Here is a 19,138-nt window from a genome sequence, read left to right as displayed (position 1 = left end):
GTCTGTTCTGTTTGTTCACTGAACTGAGGATAACAGCCAGAAGAAAGTACATGTTCAATTCCCAAGGCTTTGCAAAGAGCCTTCCAAACGCAAGAAGTATATTGAGTTCATCAGTCAAAAATTTTTGTATATGGCAAACCATAAAAACCAAAAATATCTGTCAAAAACATTGAACAATTCCTTCAGCTGTAGGAAGCTTGGGCAAATGAGAAAAAGTAGGTGTTCATTTTAACTTTCCTAGTTACAGACTGTCGGATTCATTTGTATTCTGTCATTACTTTAGGACCCTGCCATATTGCTGACTAAGTAGGTTACCCTACAACGAGTGAATTTAAAGTTATCAGATTCCAGACTAGCAAATTCATACTTCCTCTCCAGTCTCAGTCCCCCAATCTTCCTGTCAGGATTGGTGGTAGTGGTCTATTGTTCACTGACACTGGTGATAGGATGAGGGGCTGGTGGGTTCCACTTCATCTTTGTAGCAGGTTCTTTTTATATCAGATTAGTGGTACTGACACCTATGATCAGCCCAAATTTCAAAGGATTCTCTAGTGCCCATAGGTACATGTTGTTATTATGTTCAACTCATTTCCATGCCTAGTAACCGTCTTTCAAAGACTGAATAATTCCATTCACTTTATAACAGAAAATGGGACAGATAAAAAACAGGACGTTCTTGTCCATCACTTTAATGTTATTGCAACAAAATGGTCTTCACTGATCTTTTAGAAGCATCAGTCTCCACAATGACCTTCATGGAGATGACGGGATCACACATAATGGGAGTATCAGTAAACATCTTCTTGAGCACATTGAATACCTTTTCATCTCAGATTGAGCCCCAAAAGATCTCTTTTCATATTTTCTTTCTTTGAATGAAAACTAATGTCACTAGTTAAATCTGTAAAATCCATAATGAATTGAGGATGCAAAATTGCAAAACCAAGTAATTGTTGGCTTCCTTTGCATTGGGAGCGAGACAGCTATGCAGTGATTACTGATATTGTTTTAGGGTACATTCAGAATCCAGAAACATTCAATAAAAATCCAAGCTCCTCAGTCTCCCCTTTCTCAAATCCATATTTTTTCAGATTTAGATGTTAAATTCTATTATTGAAGGCAAGACAACATTAAAGTCATATGCTCTAAATGATCAGTAAGACTCACAAACAAATCAGATATTGTCCAGTTAAATCTGCACTAAATGATGTAAGACATCAGAAAAGAAAAACAAAGTACCCTAGCTGGAGAGAATGATTGTACAATCAAACCATTTTACAAGTTCTCCTATAAGTATGCCTTAAATATCTCCTTCTTGTTTTCCGGCAGAGAATGCACCCACCTAAATGATACCACAGCATTTGGTATGGTGCAATCACTTTCCCTATGCATGGAAAGAGAGCCATCCTCAGGTTCAGCAAAAACTGTAGCATGTGCATGGTACTGAAGAGGCACAGAAGAAAGATTAAATTAGATCAAAAATCGTAGTGGATTTTTTTTTCTGTTCAACAGGTAACCATTAACCTCCAGTTGCATACACGTGGCCATAGCAAAAATTTGATTAAAATGATATTGTTCGGTAGCCCAACTGACATATACATGGCTCCCAATTGATGAAGGAATTCCCAAAATCACAGCAGAATTACAGGCTATTGCATCAAATAAAAACACTTCTAAAGGATCTTGATTCGACGAGACCTTTAATAGAAATGAAGCCTCCATTACTTTACTCCTTTACTTTGCTTAAATGTTAACTTACCAATTATTTAAGCTTAGGAATGCTAATTTTAAGGGCCCAACAACAGTCAATAAACATTCCACATGTTCCACTGGCCCGTAGCACTGGAACATGCATAATACTTCCATCTTCCCATCTTCAATTTTCAAAGCAACCTGTAAGGGAAATGATTAGCTACCAGGGCATTTCATAGAAGATCCATTGTAAGGAGTCCATTTTATATTTATTCTTTTTTCTTTCTTTCTTTCCCAGAAACTTGGTGTTCACTCAATTCCTTTTCAGGATATATGAAAGGGCAACAGATCTTGTGTCCAGTATGGCCAAAATATAAACACGATCCCTCCTATCAACAACTTTCCTTCTCGTCTTCCGTTAGTGGCCCAGTCACTGTTCCTCTTTGTATGGTTTCATCTAGGTAAAAGGAATCCACTTGATTTTCTGGTCTCTGAAGAATGAATTCTCAAGTACTGTTGTAATTCTTTGGCGTATTCTGAGTAGGATCCAAAGCACAGGCAGGCCAGTTCAGTCTTAGGCATGGCATTCTGTCAACTACTGAACAGGATCAGAATTAGATTTATTGTGCAATTAATTCAAATTGTTACAATGACTTGGTGGCCACCACTACAATGCAAGTAAAAACATTCCACACCTAAAAAGTTAGCAATGAACCATCATCATTTGATAACTGTACCTGTGAATGAATACTGACACTTTAAAAATAATCACTGACATTTGTGAAAAAATAAAATGTGGACATACTGTCCCTGCCAGTTATTTGTGTTGAGACCTCCCAGAGGAGCTACAGTTTAATTAACAATAATTTAGGCAAGGGTGGGGGCAGGGTTTGGCTTGTACCACACCCACCTGGCCTTTATTGGATTGCATCAAATTAAAGTGCATGTTAATGTACAACCTAAAGTGCCTCGTGCAGCATATAAAGTGCTGTGCATCACTCTTGCTTACTCTGGGAGAATAGCCAGGTCACTAGGGCACATTGTTAAATGCTTCTAGATCACGGGGTATTCCTGTCATTCCCAGATCGGCTTTGTCCACCGTTCATTAGGGGAAGGCCATATTAGCTGCTCTCAGGAGCGCCACAGCTGAGGCAGTCAACTAATACTCTAAAGGGGTAGGTATGTTAAAAAGCTTCATATTGAGCTAATGCTCAAATGCCCCCTGCTGTGAGGAGATCCAGCTAATACACAGCAGAGAGGAGAATGTTACGGTGTTTCAGGTTGGGATGCTCCTTAAGTTCAGCTAAACAGGCCCCAAACTACTTTATTAGCTGCTGTGGGTGCCCGCCTAAAACCCTTCGCCTGGATTTAAATGGCAAGTCAGGTTTCCAGGTTGCTATGCAGTAGTGAAGATGCTTCTCTCACTACTTTCCCCTGAAGGACAGGTAGGTGTGAGCAGGGCTCATGGAGGCTTTGAGCCCCGCAGCTCCCTGGAGGCCTTAGGGCACCCCGTTTAGAAATTTCAGGAAGCGGGCTGACAGCTGGGTGGATTCTTCTTTAGACAGCATTGCATGGCTTCATTACAGGTTTCAATATTTAGGGACCTCAGGATAGGTCTAAACCAATATTTTCTGTCAGAGGAGAGTGTCAGCTTTTGCTCCTGAGGTACCGGGAGCTGACTCTGTTGGGGCCACACTGGGCCTGATGTATTCGGTCTGTGTCCATTACCGTTCTCGGGATCAGAAATGCTCTTTTGGGGCTCTGCTATGCAGGGATCAGATAGATTGAGTAGTGCTGTTTTGGTGCCCTCTACTTGCTTATTAATGGAGGTGCCAGCCGAGGACTCCAGTGCTCGCCGGATAATGAAGAGCGGTCTCTGTTTTGAAGAGGGATTATTTTATTCCTACTATGTCTTGAGGTTCTACAGAGGGACCTTCAGTAAGATCATCATGAGCATGGTTCTGTACAGGACTATCCTTCATTGATGGGGTCCTTAACGTTGGGAAGACAATTTCCTTTGCCTTGACCGCAGGGGCAGTACTGAGGTTAGCTGTTGGGCAGGTTCTCAACCTCTGCCAGCTTATGATGGCACTTTTTCCCATGCATTTGTTCAGCTTCTTAAGTCGTTTCTTATTTATCCTTGACAGTAATGGTTCCTGGTCAGCTGGTGGCTCCCTATCCGAGCTTATGGATTCGCTCCCGGGTTCCGACGTCATCTGTAATCTTGTCCCTGATCCATGGGCCCGGCTGTAAACGGCTTGGGTTGCATTCTCTGAAGGGGGAAAGGGTTTCCTGGATAATGGGGTTTCCTGAGAAGAAACCCCCCAAATTTGACATCCATCAACTTTGTCGCTGTTGCCCACCTGATTTGTGGCTTTTCCAGCCTTCCTCTCTCACGGCCCCTGTCTCCCCCCGCCGCAGCCTTCACCACCCTCGGCGCGGCCGCTGAGTGGGGGAGACTCTATCATCCAGGGTGCTTTGCGGCAGGAGCCGCCGCCACAGCTGATCCGCGCGCCTGGAGGCGCTTTAAAATCGAGGCCAGCCCCGGGGGAGCGGGTTTTCCTTAACTTTGCTGCAGGACTTTGTCGCTGTTGCCCACCTGATTTGTGGCTTTTCCAGCATTCCTCTCTCATGGCACCTGTTTCCCCCCGCCACCGCAGCCTTCACCACCCTAGGTGCGGCCGTTGAGAGGGGGGGACTCTATCATCCAGGGTGCTTTGCGGCAGGAGCCGCCGCCACAGTTGATCCGCGCGCCTGGAGGCGCTTTAAAATCGAGGCCAGCCCCGGGGGAGCGGGTTTCTTTTAACCTTTCTGCAGGACTTTGTCGCTGTTGCCCACCTGATTTGTGGCTTTTCCAGCATTCCTCTCTCACGGCCCCTGTCTCCCCCCGCTGCCGCAGCCTTCACCACCCTCGGCGCGGCCGCTGAGTGCGGGGACTCTATCATCCAGGGTGCTTTGCAACAGGAGCCGCCGCCACAGCTGATCCGCGCGCCTGGAGGCGCTTTAAAATTGAGGCCAGCCCCCCCGTCGCGGGACACGCGCGGGCGACGCTGGGCGAAGCCCGGCCAAGGGCGGGCCCGTTGTAGCCCGTTAGAGACCAATCGAGACTGGACTGGGCCCCCCCTCTAATCCTTGGCATATCGTGATCTATCACCCAACGGCTCCCTGATACTGAAGTAAAGTGGGACTTTAAGGTGAATATAAATAACAGCAATGCCCGTCCGAGAGAAAAAGAGCAAGACTACGGAGGGGTCATTGTTTCTGGGTACCTTAGATAGCTTCATAACCAGAACCAACTCTGTAATAGACCAGGGGATTATACTAATGGAAAGGCGGGTGTCGCAGGACTTGGCACTTGCAAAAAGGTCTTCTTTGGGGCTTTTAGCAAATGCACGTACACCCCAACCAGCTAATCGAATGAATACCACTGATGTAGAGGTGCTCATTCACAGTCCTTCCAGCTTGAATGGTTCCTTCTGCTCCCTTCCCGCCCCTAATGTTCTTTTAACATCAGACACGATAGTTGACACCGAGGTGGTGAAAGAGGTGGTAGAGACAGGGGAGAATAGTCTCCAAAGGACAGCTAATACTAGGCAGTTAAGAGGAAGAAAAGAAGGAGCAATCCCAAAAAAGAAACAGCCAGTGTCTGTGGTAGCAAGTAGTAATAAATCGAAACCCACTAAGGGCCAGGGCAAAAATACCATAACATCTGATGTACAGTTAGTGGTAGGACAAAACATTAAACATCCAGATCCGGATAGTATCAGACCTGTATCTGTAATCCGGGATGAGAATGCAGGAAAAAGCAGAGTAAATAATATTAACAACATACTGGGTAGTACAGGTTCTGTTGGTTCCAGTGAGGATTCCCTTTTAAACAATCTGGCATCATTATTGAAGTCACTACTAGCCCCACTGGAAGCAAGACTCTCTGAGATAGAAAGACAGCTAGGAAGGCTTGAGGCTGAGGTGAAGAATAATAAGGGTGGCGGGAAGCCTAAAAATCATGCAGTGAGCACAGTCAAGGAAATGGTGGCTTCTGCTGTACAGTCCACCATATCACTCTTAAGACCAGTGGCGCAAACTAATCTGAATCCTCTTAACGCCCATGTTGCAGGTGGCGCTACAGATTTGTCACATATTCCCAGTATTGAGGGTAAAGCGTCTGTGCCATCTGCACCACAAACGTTAACTTCTGAAATGGCTCCTGCTAAAGAAATACCTAGGCGGATTAAACCGGTGTTTCTTCCGCAACAATCAAGCCCGTATGTTGTAGTTTTAACGGCGGTCCCCGAGTTAAATAAATCTACGCATGAGTCATTTGCCTGCCTAAAAAACAAAGTAGCATATTGCCTCAATTTAAATAGACCACTTCCCCCCCACATGCGAGGTAATATCCTGATTGTGCGTAGGGTACCCTGGGTGGGAAGTTCACCTAAAACAGTCGATGGAGATTGTGTTTTAGTAAACTTTAGAGATCCCTGCATCGTGGAGTTTATTTGTTCATGGGACCAAAACAACTTTAACGCAAACCAAGGAACAACGATAGAAGTAAGACCACTATTGTTCTTCTTCCCTCCACCTATCCATCGGGACTGCGCAGGAACATGGTCACAGGTGAGATTTGGACAGAGTAGGGTGGGTGGCTATAGGCAGGACCCACATTATTTTGAAAACTGCCTACCCTTACAAAATAGGTTCAGTCCGTTAGAAATGGTCGATTGACTGAACAACCATACAATCCTCACTAACCCTAGAAAAAGGGGCGGGGTAGCGGCGCAAGAACATATTTCCATGAAGCAAGTTATCCCAAACTGCCAGGTCTGTCACTCAAATGGTATTCAATCACCTGTACCTGACACCGGTGATTATACTAGCAGTAACTCCATAGGTGTTGTGCAGGGGGACGGAGAAACTGCAGTTGAGATTTCGCTGATAAACTACCCAATATCACTCGCAACTCATCAGCTACAACGAGATGAGTCTTGTAACTCACCACACGTAGTAATGGCCCACGAGGTAGGAGATACGGGGAAGCCCACAACTTTCATATCGTGGAACATTACGGGTCTGTCCAACGAGATATATGATCCCACTTTCCTGAATTTTGTTTGGGATTCTTCCATAATTTGTCTCCAGGAGACATGGGAGATGGAGGCAGTACACTTAAACGGGTACCGCACTTTTCATACCCCAGCCAAGTTAACAGTCAGGAGCAAAAATAAAGGGGGGCTGTGCTGTTTGATCTCAAACACTTCAAAAGTAAGGGTGGGAAAATGTATCTCCACATCAAAGCACTACCAGATGTTGGAACTCACTATTGAAGGACACAAGACCATTAACATTGTACATTTTTATAATAATATTCCACAGTGTGAATTTACCATTGTCGCTGAGGGTCTCACTCAAACTATGATTAATTCAAATCGGGATGGCCCCTCAGGAAATAGGGTAATATGGTTAGGGGATTTTAATTGCCAGTTGTGTCCGAATGGCTAATTCAATATATGCGGACTAGTAAATATTAAAGGTGAACCATGTACTCATTTTGTACATACTTCCACGGGCAATCACCTTAACCACTTGATGTCTGAAATGGATTTGGCTTTTGGCAATAAAATGTGTGACCCTCAGGTTAAATTTAAATCCGCATACAATGGTAGGGGCTATAACTCGCTGATTGACTTTATCCTGGCTTCGAGTAGCTTCACACAGCATTTGGTAGATTTTAAAACAGGCGAAATCGCAATCAACGATCATTACCCTCTTAGTTTTTCCCTAAAACCAATGAAGCATAAAAACGAGCGTAAGGGAGTGGTAAATAATCTGTATTCCCATAAATTACACTTAGCGAAGAAAAATGGGTATGCTCTAAAATGGAGTAAAATTGAGCCTGCCCCTTTCCTGCAGAATATAATCACTAAGAGAGCTGATGATTTTATGACCTGCCTCACAGAAACAAGTATGTCGGAAGCTGTGATGTCGGCTTTCTTAAAGATCTCTGAGGAGATTAAGCATTCTCTGGGAGGGACAGAAAGCAAGAGACTAATCGACAAAAAGAAGGGCTGGTTCAACTCTGAATGTTCCAAAGCCCACGCAGCTCTAAAAATTGCACTCAAAGGAGTACCCAAAAATGCAGAGGATATATGAACCACAAGGAAAGCATACTATACTGCGGTAAAGGAACAGAAAAAGGCCATAAAGAAGGAGGCCTGGGATGCAGTGTATAAAGCTAGCCTCCAGAAAGATAACATCAGTTTTTGGAGGGCAGTAAATGCTCCCTTCTTCCAGGAGAGGAAGGTTGATTGCATCGACTTAGTTATAGAGGAAGCAACCTGGGTCAATCATTTCACCGGTCTATACGAAAGGGACTCTTTACCGGGGGGAGAAGATGCGGGTATGGCGGGAGAGGTGGAAAGTACGGAAACAGGTCTATTCCCTCTGGATTTAAATTTCGAACTCTCAGAGATCGAAGTGGCAATAGCTGGGAGCTCCAGGGGAAAAGCCCCGGGACCGGATGGGGTACCCATGGATATCTATAAATCAAATGATAAATTATGGGCCCCTCTCTTAACTAACGTGTTAAATTGTTCCAATAACATAGGCTTCTTAACAACCTGGCAGGAAGCCATAGTGATCCCCATTTTTAAAAAAGGTGATCGTCAAGACCCAAAATGCTATAGGCCCATATCATTACTAGATTCGCTAATGAAAGTGGCTGGTAGGGTGATTTTGAATAGATTACAGTCGTGGGCTGCGGATACGGGTGCGCTCTCCACATATCAGTATGGATTCAAAGAAGGCCTGGGCACAGTAGAGCAAGGTTTAAATCTAGCTATCCTAATTGGTAAATATGTGGTTACAAAAGGGGACAAGCTTTTCTTGACTTTCGTCGATCTAAGCTCTGCTTTCGATTCCGTCAGTCATGAAATACTATGGGAAACCCTTTCACATTTGGAAATCGATCCTACCATTATAAATTTCATAAAGGAATTGTACCGGGGGGCGGGCGCAAAAGTCCGCTATGGCACAAAGGGCGAATGTACCACAAAATCCCCAATCAAAAAGGGCGTCGGTCAGGGATGCATTCTGGCACCGTTTTTATTTAATTTATATATTAATAATATAGCATCCCACCTGATAGAAAACCGGCAGGATTACCCACAGGTTAAAGGTTGGCCAGCTTCAATCCTGCTATACGCGGACGACACGGTTATTATGGCACGCATGCAACTGGGACTGCAGAGGTCGCTCAATTCCTTTTCTGATTTCATGGGGGTACGGGGCTTAAAAATCAACAGTAGTAAGGCTTTTAGCATGTCCTGTCCAAGAAAAAGCAAGGTCCATTGCAATATCTTCCTGGCTGGTGAAAAGATTAAGGGCCAGATGCATCAAAGGGTTTTGCCCATTCTGTGTCTATGGGAAAATGTGTTCATGCATATGGCCCGTACTCAACTAAAACCTTTTTTTATCTAGGCATACATTTCGACAACAATGGGACATGGGTTACAGCTGCAAATGCTAGGAAATTAGCTTTCTCATGTGCCATTGGTGTTGTGCGAAATTTTGCAATTAAGCTAGGAGGTAGACCTGTCAAAATTCTCATCGATATCTACAAGGCAAAGTGTGTGTCTACAGCAACTTATGGGGCAGGCACATGGGGTATTACGGACACCAGTAAGATCCATGCGTGTGAAAACGCCTTTTTACGATATTTACTGGCAGTTCCAAAATCAACTTCCGCATATGTCTTTCACAAAGAGCTGGGCATAGTCTATGTGTCTGACCTTATAAAAGTGAGCCCAGTCCTGCAGTGGCATAGGGTTTGGGTCTCTCAAGAGACAGGGCTGAATAGGGACATCATCAGTGATTGCATGACTCATCTAGGGTGTATGAAAATTGAGTGGCTTAGATATGTGAGACGCTTCTTAATAGCCATAGGCCATCAGAATTATTTTGATAATCCATCCAGTATGGCAGGTGTATCCAGAAAGAAACTGAAGGACATATGCCTCACCTTCCTGGAAGACTCCAGGTGTCAGCTGGAGGGGAATAAACCATCGGTCATGCACAACTATATGTTGTTAGATGGCTCTGGCTTACATAAATACTTATTACTTACCATGAGCTGTTTTACCCGGATGCTGCTCACTCGCTTTAGGGGGGTAGCTTTTTCAGACTTGTGACCTTCCCTGAGGTGAATAACTGGTCAGAACCATTGCCCCTCTGTCCATGTGATGATGTATCACAGCAAACGACCTTACACTGTATCATGTTTTGTAAATTCTATACCACAATTAGGAGAAGGTACATACTTAACTTATTCAAAATCTGGGGGTTAAGACAGTGCAGACCAGCCTTGTTAAGATTGCAAATGTTGGAGGATGAGCTTACTATTTTTAGTGTTTCAATGTTTTTAAAATTTTGTTGAGATTCAGGCTAACAATGAACTAAAGTTTTTTATCTTATTCGTGGAAATAGTGGCATTTCGGTTCTTTTTTCTTACTTGCTTTTGATACAGTGTTTAATCATTTTAAATTATGTACATATGAACTTAATGAAGATGAAGAAAATTGTTTTTTGGGGTTTTTTTTTGTATTTTACCATGTGCTTTTATGGATTTCTGAAACTGAAACCAAATAAAGCTACTTTCGATTTGATTTGATTTGACATCCATCATAACTTTGCACCCTGCAAACCACCTCCAGCATCTGAAATGACAATTGAAAATCCAGATGCCTGAATATCAGAAGAGTGGCATGAATTAGATCTCAAACAACCACTAACCAACATACTATCAGTACAACATCAGGTGCTTCTCCTTTCATGGACTGAAACAGGTCGCCTTGAACTCAAAGGGGAGATAAAGAACGCATCTGTATTCTACAATTGCTCACAGTAGGGAAGACCTTCATAAAATGCAGATACATACATTCATTCACAGTATGACAAATATGAGAAGACCCTAACAATGCAAAGATCCACGCATTCACAGTATAACACACACAAGAAGACCCTCAAAATGCAGTTATGCTTACATTTATAGTATGACAAACAGTTCCTAAAAATGCAGAGATACATACATTCACAGTATGACAAACATGAGAAGAACCTAAAAATGCAAAGATGCATACATTCACAGTATAACAAACATGAGATGAACCTAAAAATGCAAACATACATACATTCCCAGTATGACAAACATGAGAAGACCCTAAAAATGCAGATACATACATTCACAGTATGACAAACCTGAGAAGACCCTAAAAATGCAGTGATGTTTACATTTATAGTATGACAAACTGTTCCTAAAAAATGCAGATTCATATATTCACAGTATGACAAACATGCGAAGACCCTAAAAATGAAAAGATACATACATTCACAGTATGAAAAACATGAGAAGACCCTAAAAATGCAAAGATACATACATTCACAGTATGACAAACATGAGAAGGCCCTAAAAATGCAAAGATACACACATTCACATGATGACAAACATGAGAAGACCCTAAAAATGCAGTGATGCTTACATTTATAGTATGACAAACAGTTCCTAAAAAATGCAGAGAGACATACATTCACAGTATAACAAACATGAGAAGACCCTGAAAATGCAAAGATACATACATTCACAGTATGACAAACATGAGAAGACCCTTAAAAATGCGGTGATGCTTACATTTATAGTATGACAAACAGTTCCTAAAAATGAAGATGAGGAAAAGTGTTTTTCTGATCGGCATCATTTGTACCTGGACGCCATTGTTTTATTCATTGCCATCTCATGTCAAACACTTCCACATGTCCCACCTGGTTGTTTCTGCTGATGCCTGAGAAAAATCTAAACTGACACGACAAAGACCATCTTTAGGCCTGCATTTCTGCCCAGGAACTGTCGCACACCCAACCCCCTCTTCTTTGCAGTTCAACAGAAAGCCATGAGACACCCACGCCCTGTGTAAACAAACTTGTTTTCCATCTCCTGCTCCCAGCCTGGTAAACATCCTTGACACCGTGATCAGGTTATCTGGACAATGGTCTGACTGTTGGGCCCTGATCAGGCTGATTAAACAATGACTTGAAAGAACGGCTTTGATCAAGCCGAGTGAACAATGATCTGTGTACCAAACCTTGACCAGGTCACCAACTACAAACATCGTCTGGATCTGGTTATCAACTGCAAACACTGCCCTGATTAAATAATGGACTAACAACCAAAAGACTGGGATGAAAAATGTATAAAAGGCTTGTAAGCTACAGAGTGAAGTAACAGCCTCCTCTGTCTTGTCTCTGACTAGCTTGGGACTCTGTTCCATAGCCCGGGTTCTGGAAATAAATCTGGGTTCCTCCTGCAGACGAAGGCTCCTGTGTCTCCTTTTACTAAGTATGGTAGGTATGGAAGACTAGGGTTGTTCCCCCGCAGCCGAGACCCAGTAAGTGGGTTTAACCGGTTCTTCAAATGGCACCAGAATAAGGACTCCACAAGCATGAAGGTCAGGCCCGGTGGATGTGAGGAGGTGCACGGAGAGACTCCGATGGAGGTGCCCTACCCAAGGGATTCTTGCATTCTGGTAGACCGAACGACCCGCCCGCTGTCCCTCCCCACCCGGTCTGGGCTGCATGACCGCGTCCTCGCTGGAGTCCCCTAGCAAATAATTTCTGGAGCAGGACACAGCCCTACATCTGCAGAAGAGAACTACCCCTATAAGGTAAGGGTAGACTGATCATCCACCAAGTCTGTATGATTCTTTTATTGACTTTCACAAAAGACAAGTTGGTATTGACTTTTGCCAAAGCCAAGCAAGCGAGGTGAAGTTTTAAAAACCCGCTGGTGTCTGTTCTGTATGATTCTGCTGTTATTGACTTTTGCAAAAGCCAAGCAAGTGAGATGAGTTTTGGAAACCCGCTGGTGTCTGTTATCTGTTTTTAAGCATGCCAGTCAGTAGTAAGTTCAAGAGATTATGTTGTTGTATGTGTACACAGGACTCCCAGCTGGATGCGGCCTGTCAGCTTCCTCCAGAAGGGACCCCTGGCCATATGAGGTAGTTAAATATGGCCCTTCTGCCATAATGTTTTCCTCATTCTGGGTAAAATATACCAAAAAAAGTAACGCAGAAAAACAGTGGCCACTTTATGGCTCCTTTAATTCCCAAGTTCTCGCCAACTTAGAGGAACAATTAATGAAAAGAAAAACGTGCCAGTCTATGTTTGAATCTGTCCGATTTTGGAGGAAAGAGATAGAGCAGAGAGCTAGAAACAGAGGGTTCACCAAAGACAACAGGAACGTATGTCAATGGCCGACCATTCAAGAGAAAATTTACAAAATAAAATGACAAAATCAGTAGAAATAGCCGATAGGGAGCATGGGGCCCGGGTACAAAAATGTTATCCAGCCCGTGAGGAGAAAGGAAAGGGCCATATGGAAGGGGGAGAAGAAAGTGATTCCTTGCTTGATACATGCTAGGAAGCCCTTCTGTGCCCCAATGTACCCTGCCCTGATGCCTCACACCCCACATGTCCCCCGCCACCACCCACTCCTGCCCCCACTGCCCCTCCTACTGTTCTCCCTGTCACACCGACCCTCCCGACTTTTCCTATGACACCAACCACGCCCATTAACCCTGTCCTCGCTGCAGGAATAACAACAAGTCTCCATCCGCCCAACCCCTGCGGCCTTACCCCTACCCACCCTTTTCCTACGTCCCCGTGGTCTACAGTTAAGCAGGATTTATATAAATTGTTGAATTCCCCCAGACTGGCCTCTTTGCGCTCTGCAGTCAGCTTTTCGTCCCTTTGAGAAAATGACCTACAGAGGCAACAGTGTGAATGTTGGATAAATAACGGGAATATTTATACCTTTAAAGAAATATGGTCCACCTTTTCTCAGTGGACGATTATGGAACAGACCACCTGGGCTAAATACATGTGTACTTTGGTCATGCAAAAATTTGAGAATCCGCTTATGCAGATATCCACCGGATTGATGGACCTTAGGTCGCAAATAAAAAGAGGCGATGTTCAGGGAGAGGGGATGTTTGGCTCTATATCTGTTTTAATGGCTTACCGTGATATGACCGCTTTTTCCGACACCCCTCTAGAAACAGCTATACCAATGAGAGAGGCGCCTCTGTCTTTGTTAACTCACTTACCGATGCCCAAAATAATGGCCGAGGGGCTGTTGAAGCACACTGGCGCAGGCTTTGGGTTCATGTTCCTTGGAAAAGGTCAAAAGTAATGCAGTTAAAGGGACAATTACCAGATCCCCGGAAGAATCCAGCTGCCTTTTACAGGGATTTAGGTCAAAATATATCTGCGGGTACTCTTGTTCTTGAGGATATAGATTTACTTTTTGGTACCGTTGTCCCCACTGAAATTTGGGACAAAATTCGACATACTGACCATGAAGTAGCGTTGGAAGGTAAATGGGCTGACCTAGAGGCTATGGAAGAAGCAAGGGTAGGAGGGACTAAACCAGAAGCTGCCATCCTGACTTTGCCTAGTAAAATAATGACGTTTATGAAAACACTTTTGCTGGAAACTGTCATTAACTGGGATAAAATAAACGCCTGTAGGCAGCGAAAAGATGAGAATGCGGCTGACTTCTTTCCTTGTTTTGAGACAGAATACAAGGGACACAGTGGTTTGGATCCCCGGACCCCAGGTTCTGGCCCAGTATTTGTCGATAAGTTTGTCAGCAACTTGCTTACTGAGATCTCCGCCAGGCTTAAGACAGTTAAAAGTACGTGGTCTGCCCAAACTATGACTGGCATCTTGGTTATGGCACAATATCACGAGAATAGGGAGAATGAAGATAGAGACAGGGAAAGTAAGAAGTTTAGGGATCTTAGGACTAAGGCACTTCTGCAGCAGGCTTACCCTCCCCGAGGTCCCGATGCCCGTGGAAATTTTAGACCTCAACTCCAACCCCTTCCGAGGGCTCGCCAGTCTACCCTGACCAGCCCACAACATACGTGAGCCCTCATAACAGATCAGTGTGCTTATTGTAAGGGGTACGGCCATTGGATAGATGAGTGTCCCGTGCTAGCTGAAAACATAAGAACAGGGAAGACTCGGCCTCGCGCTCCCAGGGGAGCGAGGCCGACTAGGGACCATGGCCCGCCCCATCCACAGGATAAAGAACGTAGACCCAGGGATGACGCTCCCATCCGGCCACGCCAGGCAAATACGTTTGATGGGTACAAAGCAACACGCACTTATTACAATGATGATTATGACGAAGTTAATGAGACAGGATCCTACCAAGCATTGATAGCCAGGAAAGGGGTATTACCAAGTGCAAATTCCAGTGGATCAAAGGGGCCCGTATGTTCAAATGTCAGTTGTGGGGAACAATAAGAATTTTCTTTTGGATACTGGGGCCACCAGGTCTTCTATTGCATGTCTGTCAGTCCCGGAGGCACCCCTTTCTGGTAATATGAATGTCTCTGTGGGTTTTGCAGAAACACCCGTGACCAGTCCTGTCTCTGAACCCCTCCCTCTCGATATTGGCCCTGCACATGTTGACGTTCCATTGGTCCTTACTACAGGTTGCAGTGAAAACTTGTTAGGCATGGATTTACTGAAAGCTCTGTATGCGACCATATCATGTAGTCCCCAAGGTGTATCCCTAACAATTTCCCCCACCGCAGCTTCCTACATGTTTATGTCCGGTCCTCTCCCACCAGAATTGCAGTCTTTACCTCCCTTCCTCTGGGCATCATCAGACACTGATTTGGGGTGTCTAAACATACCCCTCATGTGGTACACATCCAGCCAGGTGCACTTCTCCCCCGCCTCCTGCAGTATCCACTGCCCGCGAAAGAAGAAGTAGCCCTTTTAACAATAATATCTGAATTGATGGACAAGGGTGTAGTGGAGGAGACACGTGGCAATATCTGTAACAGTCCCATTATTCTGGTTCTTAAAAAGACCAATGGAGATGCTCTCTCCCCTAAAATATACCGATTTGTGATCGACCTGAGAGCCCTTAACAAAATGACAATCTCCCAATATCTTGTTGTCCCCGACATTATAGCCCTCTTAACGATGGTCCCTTCTGACACCACGCACTTCTACGTCATAGACCTGAGGAATGCTTTTTTCAGCATTCCTATACATCCTGACAGCAGACTTTTTTTGGTTTCTCCCTTGGTGGGTGGAGCTTTAGATTCTGCTGCGCCCCTCAAGGTTTCACCTAGAGCCCCAGTATCTATAGTCAAGCCCTAAAAAGTCAACTAGATTCCTTGGAACTCCCTGATAATTCCACACTATTACAATATGTAGATGACCTCCTCATTGCTGCAAATTCTGCCCCAACATGTAGAGAAGCTACTCTCTGTCTGTTATGCCACCTTGCCCTCCATAACCACAAAGTCTCTTTGAAAAAGCTTCAGTTATGTCAAGAGAAGGTGACCTACTTAGGTCACTCCTCTCGAAGGAGGGAAGGCAGCTCACCGCTGATCGTGTAGCAATTATCAATGCTATGACAGCCCCACGAACACAAAAGCAGGTGCGAGCCTTCATAGGCCTAACCTCATATTGTAGGCAGTGGATTTCCAATTTTTTGGCCATGGTCAAACCTCTTCTTGCCCTCACCACTAAAGACATATCAAACAGTTGCTTTCCATGGGCTACAAAACATAGGCAAGCCTTCCACGATTTGAAGAGGGCTGCTCCAGTCCTCTGTACTCCTGAGTATAGCAAACGATTTTTTCTTTTTGTACAAGAGACAGATGGCTGTGCAAGCGCTGTCCTGACCCAGATGTTTGAAGGTTACCAACGGCCATGTGCCTATTTTTCAGCCACCTTAGTTCCTGTTGCAAGGGCTCTCCCAGGATGCCTACGGGCGACAGCTGCGGCCGCCCTCATGGTCCGTCAGAGTGCGATAATCGTCATGAACTCCCCCTGACTCTGATGGTACCCCATTCTGTAGATACCCTCCTTAATAACACCAATACACAGTACCTCACTAGCTCACGACTTACAGGATATGAACTGACACTCTTTGCCAGCCACATTAACAATCAAAAGATGCACTGCACTAAACCCCGCCACATTACTCCGACTGGATACTCAGGATGCCCGCTTAGACCCACATGACTGTATATTGAGGACAGAGGAGTAGACGAAGGGACGGGTTGAATTACAGGATACCCCGATAGCAGAACCAGAAGGTACACTGTATGTGGACGGATCATGTCTCAGAGGGCCAGATGGTAACACCTCAGCCGCCTATGCCCTCACGACATTGAGGCAAGTAGTAGAAACAGCTCAGATTCTGCAGTGCTCTGCTCAGGCAGCAGAATTAGTGGCCCTCACTAGAGCCTGTGAGATAAGCAAGGGAATAACAGTATATATCTATACTGACAGTCAGTATGCCTTTGGGGTGGCCCACAACTTCGGGAGGTTGTGGAAAGAGAGGAATTTCCTTACTTTCCATGCAACCAAGATTCAACATGGCCCCCTAATTCACCGACTGTTAGACTCCCTGACACTCCCCAGAAAGGTGGCCATTATAAAAGGTAAGGCCCATAAGAAAGTGACAGATGATGTTGGGAAAGGCAATGCTCTGGCTGACCAGACGGCCAGACAAACAGCTCTTAGGAAAAGGGAAGGAATGTATGTTGGAGGTCCCGCTAGGTGGGTGGCAGACGAGGGCATGGTTGAAAACACAGTACAGAGTGTGATTGATATTCAGTCCCATACTACTCCTGAGGAACTAAGGGTGTGGAAGGAAGAATCAGCAAAGGAGGGAAGTGATGGTTGCTGGGTCCGTACGACCATGGAAAGACAATGGATGTTACCTGACAGTCACGTGCTATCAATAGTTACGATGGCCCATGGTCCTGCTCACATCATTGCAAAAGGGATTTGTAAACTGTTGGAACCTACATGGTACAACTCTAAGATACCAGCATATGCTGACAAACTGGTTAAAACATGCATGATTTGCCTAATGTATAACCCAGGAAAAGGCACAGTTACTCCTAAGGGAGGATTCCCTCCTCCTACCTTCCCTTTTGAAGTCCTCCAAATGGATTACATCCAGATGTACAGATGTAACAATCTAAAATATGTCCTGGTGGAGGTCTGTACTTTCATCCGATGGGTGGAGGCCTACCCAAGCAAAGACTGCACCGATATCACGACCGCCAAAGTACTATTAAAGGAGTACCTCCCACGATTTGGTTTGCCCCGCTTGGTCTGGAGTGACAACGGGACACACTTTACAGCCCAAATTATGGAATATGTCTGTACAGCATTGGGTATAAAACATAAATTTCATGCAGCTAACCACCCCCTGTCAAGAGGACTAACCTGCACTCCTGAAGTCTGTGGGGGCGATCTAGGAGGGTCTTCAGAAGATAAGTTCCCAACTCCCAATCACCCCTGCACCCAGAATCCTCTGAGCCCAGGAACGAAAGGGAAAGGGGAAGTGGATAACAAACAAGAGAGACTGCCACACCCTGGTGTCGTCTAGAACTGCGAAGTTGCTGAGGACACCTGCAAAAGTAACAAAACATTAATACGTTCCCTCTAGGCTTGGAGTTCACAATTCACAGTTCACATTCCATAGGACTTATTACTCTTCAGTGACATCATAGTTCAAGGAATACCTGATATGAGTGTGGATTGCGCTGCTCTCTGTAGAAGAATCAAATAGCGGATTGATGATGGTATGACTTTCATCCAGAAGAAGCCTGGACCTCCCTTTGTGTGAGTAAGGATATAACCTATATGCGCATATATTATAACCCCTAAACACTACTCCGACTAGATGCTGTTCAAGGTGGAAGTAGGTCCACAGGATAGAGAATTGATGCTCCAAACTGGATTTCCGCTATATAAGAATTCCAAGTCTATGTAGTAAATTAGAAGACTGCGCTGATTGCCTTAGACCCAACTATATCTCGCTAATGACTCTTGGCTCTGGAGTTCATGAATGATGCCGCTGGGTAAAGTTCAAAAGGACAAATGCAGCTTATGCAGGGATGCTGCGAAGGAACAGATATGACTTGATTTCTGACAGGACTTTGCGCACAGCAAGCAATTCCAATAGTCAGTCTCTAAAGTCCCAAAGCGCTAATACAAATCCAGAAGGTAGCGCTAGGAGTACTCCGCCGTGGAAACCAAAACAGGAAGATAGTCCGCTAAGAATTTCGTCAAAGCGGCTTACCTCAAAACTGACGAGGCGAAGGGTCAATACAGAATAACAGAGTCTCTGAAATGATACGTGACTGGATACGAGGAATCTGCCAGCCCGAATCTTCACCAAATGACGAATCCAATGAAAACGACAACGAGAATGAGAACCTCTAGGAGACTCTCCGGAATGCTGCCGCTTGCTTCAAATTGACGGTTGAAGTGCGCAGTGCTCAGGGAGAGCACGCACGAAATGGCCGCTTGAAATGAGAAAGGCTAGAACGCTAACCTTGTGCTAGAG

Source organism: Lissotriton vulgaris, chromosome 6 (assembly GCF_964263255.1).
Source record: "Lissotriton vulgaris chromosome 6, aLisVul1.2, whole genome shotgun sequence".
Taxonomy (NCBI): domain Eukaryota; kingdom Metazoa; phylum Chordata; class Amphibia; order Caudata; family Salamandridae; genus Lissotriton; species Lissotriton vulgaris.
Note: the sequence above shows the minus strand (reverse complement) of the source record.